The sequence below is a fragment of the Cetorhinus maximus genome, unplaced genomic scaffold (assembly GCF_964194155.1).
Source record: "Cetorhinus maximus unplaced genomic scaffold, sCetMax3.hap1.1 HAP1_SCAFFOLD_1366, whole genome shotgun sequence".
NCBI lineage: Eukaryota > Metazoa > Chordata > Chondrichthyes > Lamniformes > Cetorhinidae > Cetorhinus > Cetorhinus maximus.
In genome coordinates, this window is record NW_027597307.1 from 53,170 (window position 1) to 72,000 (window position 18,831).

Sequence of the window (18,831 nt, forward strand, 5' to 3'; positions counted from 1 at the left end):
CAAGTTGAGACCGAGCGGCTCAACGCATTGCAAGGTGACGGGGTGGTAAACGGGTGTTGGGGGGTGGGGGGGTGAGAGTGGGTGCACGTCTCCACCTTTTGAAGTGTCAGCCGTGTGGGCTCAGTGGGTAGAGCACCCCCTCGCTGAGAGGAGGTCCTGAGCCCGATTTCCCCCCCACCCTCGCTCGCTCCCTCCACAAAGTCCAGCCCACTCTGCCCATCATCCAGACTGACACTCGCCCCCACAAACACCCAGCAGCCTCCTCCTCCTCCCCCCTCACCCCCTCCGCCCCCACACTTCTGATACAGAGGGAGTGACGCACTGTCGGAGGAGGCGGCACAGGAGTGCCACACGAGTGGGACGAGGCGCTAAGCTCGAGGGGGGAGGGTGGGCGCTGGTGCCCCTCTGCCCAATCATCTGGGCATCAAAGATCCCACCGCCACCATTTTGAAGAACAGCGGTGGATGGGGAGTGTGTAGGGGGAGAGATTCCACACCCCCTGCCCCCCCCAGCCTCCCCTCCCCTCCACCAACCCCCCTCACCCTCCCTCCCCACTTCCCTCCCTCTCCAAAGTCCTGGGGCCCAACCATAACATCCCTCAACCAACATCACCTTTTTAAAAAAAAACATGACAAAGGAAAACACACGGATCATCTGGTCATTGATCACATTGCAGTTTGTGGGATCTTGTGTGCGTGGATTGGTTGCCGCGTTCCCTACACTACAAACACTGATTACATTTCAAATAAAATACTTTTTGTTGCCTGTAAAGTGCTTCGGGGCGTCCTGAGATGGTGAAAGGTGCCGTGTCAATGTTGGTCGGTCTCTCTCTCTCTCTCTCTCTCTTTCTGACGGTACAATCCTCGGGACTGAATCGACCTCTCGATGTTGGCGTTAAGCTCGGGCTGGACGAGGGGCAGCAGCAGGAGGGTCTCGGGGGGGTGTGGGGAGAGGCGGTGGGACATTGCCCCGGTTTGAAATAGGGAGTGGTGGTGGGGATCCCTGGGGAACAGGTGGTTGTTTCTTCCCCCCCCCCACCACCCCCCACCCCCCAAACCCTTTCCCTTTCTTTCCCTGGGAGAAAATGACAGTGTAGTCACCATGGCGGGGAGCTGGGAGACCCTTCCCTTTTCTACCTTTGTCCGAGGGGCCCGAGGTGCAAAGCAGTCGGTGTGCGAACGTTTGTCTCCCTTGGCAACTCGGAGCCAACTTGTGCCATTTCTCTGACTGGAAGACACATGGACTCCTGGCCCGCCCCACCCAAACCCCCTCCCAACATCAGGAAGAGGAATCCTTTCCCCCTCCCCTACCCAACGCCCACAACCCTGTACCTGGGATGGGTTCCAATCCCGTTCCTAGGGGAAGGAGAGTGCCTGACGTGCTTACCCGACACGGCCTCCAGTGGCCGAAGGAGACCTTGGTCTTCAGTTTAAGCTGAAGTTGAATCAATGAGAATATTTGAGCCCCTTCTGCAAACCTGCCCCCGCTGCGGGGAGTTGGGAGGCTTTTGGAGAGAGCAGAGGCGGAGGTGGGGGGGTGCGTACATACCAACATCGGTGTCAGGAGACGGCCACTCAGCCCCTCGATGGGATCCTGGCTGATCTGCTTGTCACCTCAACCCCACATCGCTGCCTCCCTCCCCCCCTACCTCTCAGCTGCTAACCTTTCACCCTCCTTATCAAGGGTGGGGGGATGGATGGCGGCTTTAAGTGTCTTGTCAGTGGGATCCGGCACCACGTACAGAGATGGAAAAAGACTTCCGGAACATTCTCCAAAGCAGCCCCTCATCCGAGTCCGAGGAAACCTTCAGCCCTTGTGTCCGAGGAGGATTCATCCCAGGCCCCAGAGTTGCACTTGGAATTATTTTTCCTCCCTTCCACCCTGTATAAGAACGTTGACATAGACGATTTTGCCCCTATTTTTATCGAACATCCTCCTCACTTCCCTCGAACTGCAATCGCCTATAACCAGGCACCTTTTGCCAGTGGACAGCCAGCAGGTGCAGTGGGCTTTTTTTTAATGCTTATTTTCACACCCTGACTGCAGAAAAGCCTCAAAAACGTTTCTGGCTGTGAATTGTTGCTTTCTGGCTGGTCACCAGTGTACAACAAGAGAGCTGGCATCAGGAAATCCCGATCGGTGTTTTAATACTGAGCAGGTGTGATACCCCCCCCCTCACAGTGTGATACCCCCCCTTCACAGTGTAACATGGAGATAACAATTGGTTAGTTCTCCGTTTGAAGGCTCCGCGTATTCTGGCGATTTGCAGTATTCTCCGGGTGGTAAGTTTACATTTTACGTTTCGATCCTTAGCCTGATGTTTGCCTGTGCTGGAAAGTTTATTAACAGTTAATGCAATAGCTGATCCTAATAAGGGAGAAAGTGTGTGTGTCGCACGTGTTCACTCGACGGAGAGGGAAGCAATATCTTACACGGGACAGACCATAAAAGATAGAATATAGTGACGCTACAATGAACCAATAGAGGAGAAAAGGGCAATCAAAAAGGCCCTTTCAATCTTTTTTTATTATTCATTCATAGACTGTGGGTGTCGCTGGCTAGGTCAGCATTTATTGCCCATCCCTAATTGCCCTTGTTCAGAGGGCATTTCAGAGTCAACCACGTTGCTGTGGATCTGGAGTCATGTGTAGGCCAGACCAGGTCAGGACAGCAGGTTTCCTTCCCTAAAGGGGCATGAGTGAACCGGATGGGTTTTTATGACGATCGGCTACTGGTTTCCAGATTTTTATTGAATTCAAGTTTCACCGTGCACTGTGGTGAGATTCGAGCCCGGGTCCCTGGAACACTAGTCCAGTCGCAATACCACTGTGCTACCCCGTCTCCCCAATAGGCACGTTACTAATGGAAGAGCAATAAAGATAATGGAAATCTGGAATGATTTGAGCTGGGGGTATACAAGACATCAGCGTCAAGCTTGTAGATGACACCAAACTGGCAGATGTAGTAAATAGGGTGGTGGTAACTAGCTTCAGGATGGCACAGGCTGATGAGATGGGCAAGGCACAGAAGGTTGACTAAGTTGGGCCTTTCATTCAATGAGGGGTTTATCCTCGATGAGAGGCTCAATAAATTGGGCTTAGATTACTTGGTGAGTATAAGAATGAGGTGTGATCTCTTCCGAAGGGGCGAGACAGGGTGGACACGGAGAGATTTTTCCGGCTGGTCTGGGAATCTGAAACACAGGAGGCCACAGTCTCGGGATCAGGGAGGGGGGCGATCGTTTAGGATTGAGATGAGAAGCTCAAAAAGTTGGTGAATCTTTTGGGATTCTCAACCGCCCCCAAGAGGGTTGTGGATGCTCCATGGTTGAACGCGTTTTAAGGCTGGGGTAGAGAGATTAGTGGTTGGCCGGGGAGTTGAGGGATATGGGGAAGTGAAGCTGAAGCCAAAGATCAGCTATGATGGCGCTGGAAAGTGCAACAGGCTCTATGGGCCTTATCCTGCTCCTATTTCTTATGTTCCGATGACATACGACAGATGAAATTTAATTGTACAAAGTGTTAATGACCCATTTCGCCTGGAAGGTGGGCAGGACGATGTCAATCATTGGTGCAATTAAAAAGGGCATTTCAGAGCAGATGGGCCCAGCCCGTTCATGTCCCTACACAAACCATTGAAGCTGTCAGGAGAAGCCGAGGAGGCAGGCGGGACCCTTGAGTTTTCGCAAACAGAGGCTTCGAGGGCTACAGCGAGGGAGTGAAGACAAACCCTCCCAGAGCCCCGGCTAGTTCGCAGCTGGAGAGCTCCACACTTTTGGAAGAATGTCGGGACCTCGCAGGTAAGCGTGGAAGAGATTTCCCAGAGCAGGGCCAGGGATGGAGAGGCATCAGCGAAGGGGAGGCAGCGGAGGCGCTGGAGCTATCCTCCTCTGAGCAGGGGCGAGTCGTTGAATAGTGTTGCTCAGAGTAAGGGGGTGGGGATTGGGGTGGAGTGAACTGGCAGAGCCCGTTATCAATGGCAGGGGGAGGGGGAAGCAGAGGGCCCAGATTTAAAGGGAATTGGTGCAGGGTCAGAGCGGGAGGAGAGGTGATGACCTTTTTTTCTTTACGCACAGAGGGCTGCTGCGATGCATTGCCTGAAAGAGCAGTGTCCGCACATTCAACAATAGCACTCAAAAAAAAAGGGGGAATTATATAGTTAGGAGCGCAAACGATTGCAGGGCCATAGGGAGAGAAGAGCAGGAGGTGAGACCAATTAGATAGCTTGCCAAGACCTGGCAGAAGCACGAACATTCAAAATAGCTGCAGAAGTAGGCCATTCAGCCCCTCGAGCCTGCTCTGCCATTCAATAAGATCATGGCCGACCTGTTTGTGTTTCGAATTCCACACTCCCATCTACCCGCGATAGCCTTTGCTTCGCTTGCCCAACAAGAATCTATCCACCTCCGCCTTAAAAATATTCAATCACCCCGCTTCCATCGCCTCCTGAGGTAGAGAGATCTGAAACATCTCAACCCTCAGAGAAAAAACAAATCCCCCTCATCACTGTCCTAAAAGGGTGGTTCCTGATTTAAAAATAATGCCCCCTTGTTCTGGACTCACTCACCAGAGGAAACATCCTTTTACACGTCCACCTTGTCAAGGCCGTTCAGGATCTTATATACTTCAATCAAGTCACCCCTCACTCTTCTAAACTCCAGTGGAAACTAGCTCAGCCGGTCCAACCTTTCCTCATAAGACAACCTGCTCATTCCAGTTATCAGCCATTCTGTGGAGAGAGGACACCCTCTTGTGCTGTAAGTTCCAAATGTTTTCTAAGGTTAAGGTGAAGAAATGGCGAGATGAAGAGGGAAAGGGTTTTTTTAAAAATTGTGTCGAGACTATATGTTATTCTCAGATTGAGATCGATGGTTTATGTGAGGTGCCAGACTCACATGAAGCACTGATGGTGAAGAACTTCATGTCGTGGGTTTTCTGTCTATTAGTTAAAGGGACAAAAAAGCAAATTAATCACGGGCTGCGGGGAAGGTGTACCAAAACAATGGCCAACTCACAGCAAATATATTTCCTGAGTTTTCATGGAAAGTGGTGAGGGTTTGTACAAGCGTACGAATGGGGTCAGAAGAGTGAGGAGTGGCGTGGGGGTGGACAAGAATGATTCAAAGAGAAATGACACTTTCAAACAAATCGGCATTGCGAGGTGGGAAACAAGCTGGAGGCAATTGTTATGTCAAAAATAGGAATTCCCAAAGAGGCTGAGAAAGAAATCCAAGGATGTTGAACCAGAGGGAACGGGAAGGAAGCAGCGAAAAGCCAGGATAGTCAAAGCACGTGTTCATTTCTCCTCAGTTATTGGCACAGGATCGATCCTCCAGTGTCTTTTTATCCATTCATGGAAAGTGTGCTTTGCTGACTGGTGCAGCATTTATTGCCCATTCCTAGTTGCCCTTGCGAAGGTGGTGGTGAGCTGCCTCCTTGAACCGCGGCAGTCCCTGTGGTGTAGGCACACCCACAGTGCTATTAGGGAGGGAGTTCCAGGATTTTGACCCAGTGACAGTGAAGGAACGGCCAATATATTCCCAAGTCAGGATGGTGAGTGATTTGGAGAGGAACTTCCAGGTGGTGGTGTTCCCATCTATCTGCTGCTCTTGTCCTTCTAGATGTTAGTGGTCGTGGGTTTGGAAGGTGCTGTCCAAGGAGCCTTGGTGAGTTGCTGATGTGCATCTTGTAGGTGGTACACACTGCTGCTACTATGTGTCAATGGTGGAGGGAGTTAATGTTTGTGGATGTGTTGCCAATCAAGTGGGCTGCTTTGTCCTGGATGGTGTCAAGCTTCTTGACTTTTATGGAAGCTGCACTCATCCAGGCAAGTGGGGAATATTCCATCACACTCCTGACTTGTGCCTTGAGAGTGGACAGGCTTTGGGGAGTCAGGAGGAGAGTGACCCATCACATAACACCTAGCCTCTGATCTGCTCTTGTAGCCACAGCATTTATATGGCTAGTCTAGTTCAGTTTCTGGTCAATGGTAACCCCCCAGGATGTTGATAGTAGGGGATTCAGTGATGATAATGCCACTGAATGTCAAGAGGCAATGGTTAGATTCTCTCTTGTTGGAGATGGTCATTGCCTGGCACTTGTGTGGCGTGAATGTTACTTGCCACTTATCAGCCCAAGTCTGGATATTGTTCACGTCTTGCTGCATTTGGTCATGGAATGCTTCAGCATCTGAGGAGTCACGAATGGTGCTGAACATTGTGCATTCATCAGGGAACATCCCCACTTCTGACCTTGTGATGGAAGAAAGGTCATTGCTGAAGCAGTTGAAGATGGTTGGGCCGAGGACACTAACCTGAGGAACTCCTGCAGTGAGCTGAGATGACTGACCTCCAACAACCACAACCATCTTCCTTTGTGCTAGTTATGACTCCAACCAGAGATATGTCAGGCCATGAGGCTACAGATTGTGTTCGAGTACAATTCTGCTGCTGCTGATGGCCCACAGTGCCTCATGGATGCCCAGTCTTGAGTTGCTAGATCTGTTTGAAATATATCCCATTTAGCAAAGTGGTAGTGCCACACAACACGCTGGAGGGTATCCTCAATGTGAAGGCGGGACTTAGTTTCCACAATGACTGTGTGGTGGTCACTCCCGCCGATACTGTCAAGGACAGATACATCTGCATAGGCAGGTTGGTGAGGATGAGGTCAAGTATGTTTTTCCCTCTTGTTGGTTCCCTCACCGCCTGCTGCAGACCCAGTCTAGCAGCTATGTGCTTTAGGACTCGGCCAGCTCAGTCAGTAGTGGCTCTACTGAGCCACTCTTGCTGATGGACATTCAAGTCCCCCACCCAGAGTACATTCTGTGCCCTTGACACCCTCAATGCTTCCTCCAAAAGGTGTTCAACATGGAGGAGCACTGATTCATCAGCTGAGGGAGGGTGATACGTGGTAATCAGTAGGAAGTTTCCTTGCTAAAACACCTGAGGTGTGTGTGTTTGTGTGTGATTCTGTCTGTGTGGGTGTATGTATTTGTGGGAATGTTGAGTGTGTGTGTTTGCGTGTTGGAGTTTGTGTGTTTGAGTTTGTGTGTGCGCGAGAGTGTTTGTGTGTGTTTGAGTTTGTGTGTGGGGGTGTGGGTGGGTTGCAGTTTGTGTGTGCGCGAGAGTTTGTGTTTGTACACACGTGTGTTTGAGTTTGTGTGTGTGTGTACACGTGTGTTTGAGTTTGTGTGTGTGTGTGCGCGTGTGTTTGAGTTTGTGTGTGTGGGTGGGTTGGGGTTGGTGAGAGGGTTATTTTTAAGTGGAGAGTTTTATCATTTGGAATGGACTGCCAGGGCAACTCTCTCCCGACTGTATCCCACTGTGCCGCCACCTCTGTTGTGTCTGACCTGGCTGTAGGAAAGGACATACCCAGGGATGGTGATGGTGGAGTCAGGGACATTATCGCTAAGATATGATTCCGTGAGGATGACTATGTCAGGCTGTTGTGTGACACAGCTCTCCCAATTTGGGGACTAGCCCCTGGATGTTAGCAAGGAGGACTTTGCAGGGTGGACACGGCTGAGTTTGCTGTTGTCATTTCCGATACCCGGTCGTCCACCCGGTTTCATTCCTTTTATGAGACTTTGTAGTGGTTTGATACAACTGAGTGCCTTGCTCGGCCATTTCCGATGACGTTTAAGAGTCAACCTCATTGCTGTGGGTCTGGAGTCACATGTAGGCCAGACCAGGTGAGGACTGTAGATTTTCTCCCCTCAAGGACATTAGTCCTGAAGGTCTTTAAAGGTTTGATTGATTTATTGTTTTGAAATCTGGACACCACACTTTAGGAAGTGGAGGCTTTAGAAAGTTTACAGATATTAGTGAACCAGATGGTTTTTTAACACCAATCAACTATGGTTGTACTTGCTACAGAGGGAGTGCAGCGAAAGTTTACCCGACTGATTCCTGGGATGGAGGGACTGACATATGAGGAGAGATTGAGTCGGTTAGGATTATATTCGCTGGAGTTCAGAAGAATGTGGGGTGGGGGGGGGTAACCTCAAAGAAACCTATAAAATTCTAACAGGACTGGACAGGGTAGATGCAGGAAGGATGTTCCCGATGGTGGGGGTGTCCAGAACCGGGGGTCACAGTCTGAGGATATGGGGTAGACCATTTAGGACTGAGATGAGGAGAAATTTCTTCAACCAGAGAGTGGTGAGCCTGTGGAATTCGTTACCACAAAAAGTATTTGAGGCCAAAACATTGTCTGTTTTCAAGAAGGAGTTAGATATAGATCTTGGGGTGAAAGGGATCAAAGGGTATGGGGAGAAAGCGGGAGCAGGCTATGGAGTTGATTTGGATGATCAGCCATGATCATAATGAATGGCAGAGCAGGCTCGAAGGGCCGAATGGCCTACTCCTGCTCCTAGTTTCTATGTTTTTAATCCCAGATTTGTATTGATTCAAATTCCACCAGTGCATTACCCTGGATTACTAGTCCAGCGATGATATCAATACGCCATCACCCCCTCAGTTCCCTCCAATTCATTGGGAAGAAGCAGTGGGAATTGGAAAGAGGGCAGTTTGCTCCGTAAGCAGCAATTGCAGTGACTGCTGGACCGGGGGTTTCATTCCAGGCATCATTGCATAGGCACGATGGGCCGAGTGGCCTGCTCCTGTACTGTTCCATTTCCTGATTCTATGACCTCTGCTCCCTGGAAGAATGGAGCTATGGTGATCTGGGCGTTACCAAGCACCCAGGGAAATGTGAGGATATTCAATACAGGTTTTCCGAATGGCAGAACAGAGGTGGTTAAGGGGAGATTTTACAGAGACGCCCAAAATGATGAAGGGGGTTTGCACGTGTAGTGAGAGGGAGACTGTTTCCAGTGGCAGCAGGGTCAGCAATCAGAGGACAAAGGTTTAAGGTAATTGGATAAAACATCTGAGGTGTGTGTGTGTGTGTGTTTGTGTGCGATTTTGTCTGTGTGGGTGTATGTATTTGTGGGTATGTTGTGTGTGTGTGTTTGCGTGTTTGAGTTTGTGTGTGTGTGTTTGAGTTTGTATGTGGGGGTGTGGGTAGGTTGGAGTTTGTGTGTGTTTGAGTTTGTGTGTGGGGGTGTGGGTGGGTTGCAGTTTGTGTGTGTGCGAGAGTTTGTGTTTGTACACACGTGTGTTTGAGTTTGTGTGTGTGTGTGTGTGGGTGGGTGGGTTGGGGTTGGCGAGAGGGTTATTTTTAAGTGGCGAGTTGTTATAATTTGGACTGGACTGCCAGAAAGAGCTGTGGAAACATTTTCAATTCAAAAGGGAATTGGATCAATAAACGAATGCAGAAGTAGCAGAAGACCATTAGGAAATGGCGAAGGAACAGGGCTAATTGGACAGCCTGACAGAAGAGTTGGCACTGGTAACAAGGATCAAATAAATCTCCTTGTGTGCTGTATAATTTCACCGTTCTATCAGCATACCTGGTTAAGTTCATGGAGTACAGCGAGACCTGGGTGGGAAAGGGACACGGGCACAAATCTTTGAAGATAGCAGGACAATTTGCAGGGCAAGTTGTGATCGCTGGTTAAAAACAAGGCATTTATTCATAGTGGGATCGATACAGAAGTTAAGAAAGTTAGGTGAAACTTTTACAGAAGAGACTGGTTAGGCCTCGGTTGGTTTATGGTGTTGAAATCTGGACACCACACTGTAGGGAGAGAGTCCAGGCTTTAGGAAGCTAACAGGAGCGGTTTCCTGGAAAAGGAGCACCAGGCTTGAGGGAGCTCAGCGATGTGGACAGACTGGAGAAACTCTGGAGTTGGAACAACTCGCGACAGAGGATGTTGAGAGGAGATTTGGTGGAGGTGTGCAAAATTATGAAGGACTTTGGCAGTTTAAATGAGGAGAAACTACCTCCAGCAGCTAAAGGGAGGGTCTACAGAGAACACACACAGAAGATGATTGGCAAAGCTGACAGAGCTGAGGAGACTTGTTTTTACACAGCGAGGCGATAGTGATCTGGAATGTAATGGGAGAGGAGTGGAAGCAGATACACGGAGTAGGTTGGAGTGAAACAGTATGCAGGCTGGTGGGGGAATAGCAGGGACCAGTTGGAGATCTGTGGCAGAGAGATGGCTTAATGGGCCCCCTGAATGGCCCCACGATAGGGCCCCTGCTGTGCTACATCATTCTGGGCTTCTATGGCAGCGATGGGAAAAAGGAGGACTCGGTTCTATGGTTAAAGGCAGATAGAGGAAAACAGCAGGACAGAAGTGGAAGGGATGTACAGTGTCTCCCTCATGCTGCAGTGGCAATAGCGGGGCACGTTGTGGATTCCCAGCTGTCGGGCGGGATATAAAAGCAATTGGGAATACTGCTGCTTTGTTACACCGGGAATGAAAACTGATCACCGCACATCAGGACGGGAAAAGCTTTCAGCGCTGACGATGGGGGCCCGAGCAGGCAACTTTTGTCAAGATCCTCAGGAACGGTTCATAACACATTCATCCCACTGGCGAGGCCACACTTGGGAGTAACTGTGTGCAGAAATCCAATGGGAAAACCTGAATAAATTCCCTTCCACACAGAGAGTGGTGAGAAGGTGGGATTCACTGCCACAGGGACCAGTGGAAGCGAATTGGACAGATGCACCCTCAAGGGAAACGAGACAGGCATTGGAGGGAGAAGGGGTGTTGGAGGCGCAGGGGGCACTGAGTCTATCCAAGGAAGAAATTGAAAGTGGGAACAGGTCAGAGGGGCGGATTGTCCTTACAGCGGCCCGTTCTCAGCCCAACCCACAACGTGTTCCCGACGTTACAACACTGGGCCTCAAACCATCGGCTGTAAAAAGGGGCCTCTGGGCGAAGGGAAGGTCAAGGCTGGAAACTGCTGAGTGACGGAGCAGGGGGTATAAATGTAAACCCTCACCTCCCGGCTGCACCCCTACCCCCATCCCCCTCTTCCCCCAAAGCAGGTCAGCGGTACCAGGGAGGGGGTGGATATCAACCCTGGTGGAGTTTAGCTCATAAACAGTGAGAGTTTAAGGAATGGAGCCAATGCTGGAATCGCTTCCCACTCTCCCCCCCGCACGCTACAGGGCCGGACACGGTGCTGCTAACTCGAGGTTTCCATTCAGCCTGGATGGAGCCTGTGTCTGTGCCTCAGGGATGATGCTTCTTCTTCCTGGTCATCATCCACCGTGTGTTGCTGCCTGACTGAGGGAGGGAGGAAGGGAGGCGCCTTGTTAATATTTGCAGGAATCCCAGCTCAGCCCATCCATCGCTCGACCTGCTCCCTTCATTTTGTGTCAGCGCAGGGCCCCAGTGTCAGGCTTTCCAGCTGTTCCACTGACAGAGCGGCACTGCCTGGGCATTTCACGGTGAAGCTGTTCCACTGACAGAGCGGCACTGCCTGGGTATTTCACGGTGAAGCTGTTCCACTGACAGAGCGGCACTGCCTGGGTATTTCACGGTGAAGCTGTTCCACTGACAGAGCGGCACTGCCTGGGTATTTCACGGTGAAGCTGTTCCACTGACAGAGCGGCACTGCCTGGGCATTTCACGGTGAAGCTGTTCCACTGACAGAGCGGCACTGCCTGGGTATTTCACGGTGAAGCTGTTCCACTGACAGAGCGGCACTGCCTGGGCATTTTACAGTGAAGCTGTTCCACTGACAGAGCGGCACTGCCTGGGTATTTCACGGTGAAGCTGTTCTAGTGACAGAGCGGCACTGCCTGGGCATTTTACAGTGAAGCTGTTCCACTGACAGAGCGGCACTGCCTGGGCATTTTACAGTGAAGCTGTTCCACTGACAGAGCGGCACTGCCTGGGCATTTTACAGTGAAGCTGTTCCACTGACAGAGCGGCACTGCCTGGGCATTTTACAGTGAAGCTGTTCCACTGACAGAGCGGCACTGCCTGGGTATTTCACAGTGAAGCTATTCCACTGACAGAGCGGCACTGCCTGGGCATTTTACAGTGAAGCTGTTCCACTGACAGAGCGGCACTGCCTGGGTATTTCACGGTGAAGCTGTTCTAGTGACAGAGCGGCACTGCCTGGGCATTTCACAGTGAAGCTATTCCACTGACAGAGCGGCACTGCCTGGGTATTTCACGGTGAAGCTGTTCTAGTGACAGAGCGGCACTGCCTGGGCATTTCACAGTGAAGCTATTCCACTGACAGAGCGGCACTGCCTGGGTATTTCACGGTGAAGCTGTTCCAGTGACAGAGCGGCACTGCCTGGGCATTTCACGGTGAAGCTATTCCACTGACAGAGCGGCACTGCCTGGGTATTTCACGGTGAAGCTGTTCTAGTGACAGAGCGGCACTGCCTGGGTATTTCACAGTGAAGCTATTCCACTGACAGAGCGGCACTGCCTGGGTATTTCACGGTGAAGCTATTCCACTGACAGAGCGGCACTGCCTGGGTATTTCACGGTGAAGCTATTCCACTGACAGAGCGGCACTGCCTGGGTATTTCACGGTGAAGCTATTCCACTGACAGAGCGGCACTGCCTGGGTATTTCACGGTGAAGCTGTTCTAGTGACAGAGCGGCACTGCCTGGGCATTTCACAGTGAAGCTATTCCACTGACAGAGCGGCACTGCCTGGGTATTTCACGGTGAAGCTGTTCCAGTGACAGAGCGGCACTGCCTGGGCATTTCACGGTGAAGCTATTCCACTGACAGAGCGGCACTGCCTGGGTATTTCACGGTGAAGCTGTTCTAGTGACAGAGCGGCACTGCCTGGGTATTTCACGGTGAAGCTATTCCACTGACAGAGCGGCACTGCCTGGGTATTTCACGGTGAAGCTATTCCACTGACAGAGCGGCACTGCCTGGGTATTTCACGGTGAAGCTGTTCTAGTGACAGAGCGGCACTGCCTGGGTATTTCACAGTGAAGCTGTTCTAGTGACAGAGCGGCACTGCCTGGGTATTTCACAGTGAAGCTGTTCTAGTGACAGAGCGGCACTGCCTGGGTATTTCACAGTGTGGCGGGGGCTGGCACTGCCACTGCACCATAACCCTTGGGAAACATCTGCTCAGTCTCCCTGGGTCCCCGTGCTGGGGGGTGGTTTGTGGGGGGAGCGGTGCAGAGGGAGGGAGGACCAGGAGTCAGAGAGAGTTGTTACAGGAGTGGCTGCAGGGGAGGCTATGGGCCGAGTGCTGGTAAATGGGATTAGGCAGGTAGGTAGGTCAGTCAGGTGTTTCTCACGTGTCGGTGCAGACTCGATGGGCCGAAGGGCCTCTTCTGCTCTGTGTGATTCTGTGAGACCAGCTCCAGTCCGGAGAAGCACAGGGGCACAGGGGGTACCCGCAGAGGGAGGAGGCTCCGGGCAGTGTAAGCACAGGGGCACAGGGGGTACCTGCAGAGGGAGGAGGCTCCGGGCAGTGTAAGCACAGGGGCACAGGGGGTACCTGCAGAGGGAGGAGGCTCCGGGCAGGGTAAGCACAGGGGCACAGGGGGTACCTGCAGAGGGAGGAGGCTCCAGGCAGTGTAAGCACAGGGGCACAGGGGGTACCTGCAGAGGGAGGAGGCTCCGGGCAGTGTAAGCACAGGGGCACAGGGGGTACCTGCAGAGGGAGGAGGCTCCGGGCAGGGTAAGCACAGGGGCACAGGGGGTACCTGCAGAGGGAGGAGGCTCCGGGCAGTGTAAGCACAGGGGCACAGGGGGTACCTGCAGAGGGAGGAGGCTCCGGGCAGTGTAAGCACAGGGGCACAGGGGGTACCTGCAGAGGGAGGAGGCTCCAGGCAGTGTAAGCACAGGGGCACAGGGGGTACCTGCAGAGGGAGGAGGCTCCGGGCAGTGTAAGCACAGGGGCACAGGGGGTACCTGCAGAGGGAGGAGGCTCCGGGCAGGGTAAGCACAGGGGCACAGGGGGTACCTGCAGAGGGAGGAGGCTCCGGGCAGTGTAAGCACAGGGGCACAGGGGGTACCTGCAGAGGGAGGAGGCTCCGGGCAGTGTAAGCACAGGGGCACAGGGGGTACCTGCAGAGGGAGGAGGCTCCGGGCAGGGTAAGCACAGGGGCACAGGGGGTACCTGCAGAGGGAGGAGGCTCCGGGCAGGGTAAACACAGGGGCACAGGGGGTACCTGCAGAGGGAGGAGGCTCCGGGCAGGGTAAGCACAGGGGCACAGGGGGTACCTGCAGAGGGAGGAGGCCAGGCCGAGTCCCCAGTGACCACTTGGAACCTCCTGCACTTCCCCAAACCGCCACCAGATGTCGCAGCTCAACAGCCAAAAGGATACTTGGTCAAGTCACTGGTCAGCAATCCGTCTGGCCTGAGGTGGAATGGGCCGTGGCTCTTGGCTCTCGCTGAGCACCCATTGCCAGTGCTCCTGAAGTTAACCATCGCTTCACATTTCTACCCGTCCAGCTCCTTCCAGAGCCAGACCCTCCCGCACAGCAACTCATCTGCTTCAACAAGGAGGTGGCCGGTGTCGAGTTTTAGATTGTCAAATGCTATTCCATGCTCCAAAAGCGATTGGTGGTGTCCTCAGTCTAAACCCACAGTGGCAATGATAATGCAGAGTGTGATAGAGTTCTCTTCAGTATGGAACTGCATTCACAGTGAATAATCAACACAGATTCTCAAAGCAAAGTTATATTTTACCAGCCCAGTCAAGTTCAGTTTTAGCTTGTGTGGGTTGGTATGTGTGAGTATGTGTGTGTGTGTGTTAGATTGTGTGTATACGTGAACGTGTGGATGTGAGTGTGTTGGTCAGAGAGTGTGTGTGGCTGTGTATGTATCTGTCACTGTGTCTGAGAGTGTGATATGTGTTTGAGGGAGAATGTGTGATTCTATATCTATATGTGTGTGTGTGTGTCTGGATGTGGGTGTGTGTGTATATCTGTGTGTTTGTGTGTGTGACTGTGTATTGTGCACGAATGCTTGTCTGCCTGTTTGATTTTGGAATTGCGTGAGACAGAGAGTATGCATGCCAGTGTGCTGGTATGTGTGAGTGTTTGTGTGTAAGTGTGCATGTGCGAGTTTGTGAATGAAAGGTTCCGTGTACCTAGTAGCATATGGGGCTATGTGTGAGTATGTATCAAGGTCGTGTGAGTGTGTATGTCTGAATGAGTGTGTGAGCGAGAGAGAAAGTCGATGTCTGAGGAGCCCCTGAGAATGTGTAACCTAACGGAATCAGGGCAAACTCAGGAGACAGACAATGATGCAACCAGGGGATGAAAGTGCTATCTAACCCTGGCCATATGACAGCTTTCTGCATAAACTACAGGCATTTAGAAGATAGTTACACAGGATTCGAGACTTTCTTGCAGTTGGGATCTTTCTCCATTCTGTCCACTCAGGGTGTTTGATAACAGAGTTTCTCCTGCTGATATCAAACCGTGTTTCATTCCTGATTTGAAATGTTGAATCTGGTGATTTCACACAATGGGATAAACACGCTGACAGCAATGGGTTGTCTTTCACTGACTTCATTCGCTGCAATATTACAGACTTATTAGACAATATTATTAGACAATAAGTGATTCCATTCATCAGGCACTCACAGCATTTAAAATATAAAGTTGGAGATCATTGGTAAAGTTTACAACAGGAGCAGTGGATTCCAGAGGTACAGGTTAACACATCACTTTCAATAGTCATCAGGTTAACAAGGGCAGGACACAACAAAGGAGACACTGGGACAAATTTCCCCAGGTATAGGGTTAAAACGCAGAGATATCATATCAATCTGCAATGCAGCCCTGGTTTACCCCACTCACCTTTACTGTTATATACCCTCTGCTGGCTGCTCTCTGAATTACACACACTCACCTTCACTGTTACGTACCCTCTGCTGGCTGCTCTCTGAATTACACACACTCACCTTCACTGTTACATACCCTCTGCTGGCTGCTCTCTGAATTACACACACTCACCTTCACTGTTACATACCCTCTGCTGGCTGCTCTCTGAATTACACACACTCACCATTACTGTTCCATGCCCTCTGCTGGCTGCTCTCTGAATTACACACACACACCTTTACTGTCCCATGCCCACTGCTGGCTGCTCTCTGAATTACACACACTCACCTTTACTGTTACATACTCTCTGCTGGCTGCTCTCTGAATTACACACACACACCTTTACTGTCTCATACCCTCTGCTGGCTGCTCTGGAATTACACACACTCACCTTTACTGTCTCATACTCACTGCTGGCTGCTCTCTGAATTACACACACTCACCTTCACTGTTACATACCCTCTGCTGGCTGCTCTCTGAATTACACACACTCACCTTCACTGTTACATACCCTCTGCTGGCTGCTCTGGAATTACACACACTCACCTTTACTGTTTCATACCCTCTGCTGGCTGCTCTCTGAATTACACACACTCGCCTTTACTGTCTCATACCCTCTGCTGGCTGCTCTCTGAATTACGCACACTCACCTTTACTGTTCCATACCCTCTGCTGGATGCTCCCAGAATTACACACACACACCCTTACTGATCTTCCCTCTGCTGGAAGCTCTCTGAATTACACACACACCTTTACTGATCTAGCCCCTGCTGGATGCTTTCTGAATTACATGCCAGAAGCGCCATTTTGGAAAGTGGCCTCACCTCCCTGTCGCTTGCCATTTCAACACCCCACCCTGCTCTCACGCTCACATGTCCGTCCTTGGCCTGCTGCATTGTTCCAGTAAAGCTCAATGCAGACTGGAGGAACAGCACCTCATCTTCGGACTGGGCACTTTACAGCCTTCCGGACTTAACACTGGGTTCAACAACTTCAGACCATGATCTCTCTCCTCTAGCCTATCCCCTTTTTTATCCCCTTCTCTTAGTATTAATTTTAATATTTATAATTTTAATTTTTTCATTTTTATTTCTTTACCGACTTATTATTTTAAAAATTATTTTCATTTTTCTTCATTGTTTTAACCCCACCTGTTTTCCTATTTTCAATCGTTTTTCCCACCACCGTTCCCTCCCCCCACCCCCATTCCCCCCACTCCCCAGAACCCACCCCCAACCCTCATTCCCCCACTCCACACCTGCCATCTTCCACTCCCCACTTCTCCACTCCCCACTCCCCACCCGCCCACTCCCCACTCCCCACCCGCCCACTCCCCACTTCCCACTCCCCACTCGAGCATCTGTCACTTGCTCATGTTGTTCTTTCCAGAGTGCTTTCCCCTGTCCTGCTAGTCCCACATTCTGCTCTCTGACCTTCCTGCCACCATCAGCACCTCCTTTAGCCAGTACCACCACCATTAAAACCCATTTGTCCATGACACCCGAGTCAGTCTCTCCTTAGCCCCCCACGTATCGCTGGCCTTCTATCCATCTTCCCCTGCTCCACCCCCTCAAACAGCATAAATATCATCACATTTTCACTTCCCTTTAGTTCTGAAGGAGAGTCACACGGACTCGAAACATTCACTTTTTTTTCCCTCTCCACACAAACTGTTAACCCCGCGGAGCTTTCCCAGCATTCTCTGTTTTTATCTCAGATTGCCAGCCTCCGCAGGATTTTGCTTTCGTTCTACCCGATTGGCTGAGTGGGTTGCAAGGCAACAGGCGGACCTCCCTTAGTGGCTAAGCCGGCCGACAGCCAGCGAGCGGAGCTCTTTGATTGGCTGAGGCGGCATTGGGCCACTGGGCGGAGCTCCCTCATTGGCTACGGTGGAAGCCCATTGCCTTATTTAACCTTTTTAACGTGCGATCGCTTTTCAACCATGTATTTTTATTTCCTAAATATTAAGTAATGTAGACGGGTTCTGGTGTAACCCTGTGTGTGTGTGTGTCAGTGTATGGTGTGTCAGTGTGTGTATGTGTCAGTGTATGTATGTCAGTGTGTGTGCATCAGTGAGTGTGTGTGTCAGTGTGTGTCAGTGAGTGTGTGTGTGTGTGTGTGTGTGAGTGTCAGTGTGTGTGTCAGTGTGTGTGCATCAGTGAGTGTGTGTCAGTGTGTGTCAGTGATTGTGTGTGTGTGAGTGTGTGTGTGTCAGTGTGTGTGCGTCAGTGAGCGTATGTCAGTGTGTGTCAGTGAGTCTGTGTGTGTGTGTGAGTGTCAGTGTATGTGTGTGTGTGTGTCAGTGTATGTGTGTCAGTGTGTGTGCATCAGTGAGTGTGTGTGTCAGTGTGTGTCAGTGAGTGTGTGTATGTGTGTGAGTGTCAGTGTGTGTGTGTGTGTGTGTGAGTGTGAGTGTGTGGAGATTGTCTCATGGTGGCAACTTTGGAATATCTTGGTATAAGAAGGACCCAGAGTGAAGATATGTGAGGAGTTGCACTGAACTGCACCGTGGGCTCAGAGCACAAAGCAGGATGGGTCATTTAGTCAAGTGGGAGGCGATGAGGAAATGGTTTTGTAGCTTGACCAGTGATCCAGAGACCCAGGGTAATGCTCCGGAGGCCTGGGCTCAAATTCCCACCAGGGCAGATGGTGGAATTTGAATTCACTAAAAATCTGCAATTAACACTGGAATGACTGTTGTTTAAAAAGCCATCGCTAATGCCCCTAGGGAGGGCAGCCTGCCATCCTTACCTGGCCCACATGTGACTCCAGATCCTAAACCCTGAACAAGGGGTGATTAGGGCAATAAATGCTGGTCTGAGACAGCGATGCCCACATCCAGGGAAGGCAAACAGACAGAGCCCTGGGAAGGGGCAACGAATGTGCTGCCTTGTCCCAAACTCTGGGTGGGGGGTGGATGGGAGGTAACAAGGAGGAGTCGAGCTGGCCTTGGGGCATCAAGCGTGACCTTCAAAGGGAGCCTTTGCCAGGGAACAATCTGGAGAAGGCATGGGGGTGAAGAGCGATGGGATCACGATACCCATTCAAATGGACGAATAGCAGGCTTTCCCTTAAATGGCACAGGGCCATGGGAAAACAGAAGTGGAATTAAAGAAGGAGGCCCCTCTGGGGTGAGTGGGT